Genomic DNA, 1130 nt, shown 5'->3' with positions numbered 1-1130 from the left:
TGGAATCCAAAGTTGTTGTTGCATCAGTAGTTTCTGAGGTGTCAGGCATAGTTGTTGTTGGTCCATTAGTTGTTGATGTTGGTACTGTAGCTGAAGATGTTGGAGGGGTGGTTGTGGAAGTCAAAGTCATTGATGCATCACTAGTTGTTGTGGTGTCAGGCATACTTGCGGATGCAGCATCTGATGTTGTTGACACTGGTGCTATAGTTGAGGATGATGGAGCAGTGGTTGTGAAAGCCAAAATTGTTGTTGAATCAGTAGTTGTTGTGGTGTCAGGCATAGTTGTGGTTGATGCATCAGTTGTTGATGCTGGTGCTATTGTTGAGGATGTTTGAGGGGTGGTTGTCGAAGCCAAAGCTGTTGTTGCATCAGAAGTTGTCAGAGGGGTGACTGTGGAATCTAAAGTTTTTGTTGCATCAGTAGTTTTTGTGGTGTCAGGCATAATTGTTGTTGGTTCATTAGTCGTCGATGTTGGTACTGTAGCTGAGGTTGTTGGAGGGGTGGTTGTGGAAGTTAAAGTTGTTGTTGCATCAGTAGTTGTTTTGGTGTCAGGCATTCTTGTAGTTGCTGCAACTGATGTTGTTGACACTGGTGCTATAGTTGAAGATGTTGTAGGGGAGGTTGTGGATGCCAAAGTTGTTGTTGCATCAGTAGTTGTTGTGCTGTCTGACAGAGTTGAGGTTGCTGCATCAGTTGTTGTTGACATTGCTGCCACAGTTGAAGATGTTGAAAGGGTGGTTGTGGAAGCCAAATATGTTGTTGTATTAATAGTTGTTGTGGTGTCAGAAATACTTGTGGTTGCTGCATCAGATGTTGTTGATGTTGGTGACACAGTTGATGTTGGAAAGGTGGTTGTGCCAGCCAAAGTTGTTGTTACATCAGTAGTTGTTCTGGTGTCAGGCACAGTTGTGGTTGAAGCATCAGTTGTTGATGTTAGAGGGGTGGTTGTGGAATCCAAAGTTGTTGTTGCATCACTAGTTTCTGTGGTGTCAGGCATAGTTGTTGTTGTTTCATTAGTCGTCGATGTTGGCACCGTAGCTGAGGATGTTGGAGGTGTGGTTGTGGAAGTCAAAGTTGTTGCATCAATAGTTGTTGTGGTGTCAGGCATACTTGTGGCTGCTGCATCTGAT

This window comes from Sinocyclocheilus rhinocerous, unplaced genomic scaffold (assembly GCF_001515625.1).
Source record: "Sinocyclocheilus rhinocerous isolate Xijiao unplaced genomic scaffold, SAMN03320098_v1.1 scaffold4923, whole genome shotgun sequence".
Taxonomy (NCBI): domain Eukaryota; kingdom Metazoa; phylum Chordata; class Actinopteri; order Cypriniformes; family Cyprinidae; genus Sinocyclocheilus; species Sinocyclocheilus rhinocerous.
Note: the sequence above shows the minus strand (reverse complement) of the source record.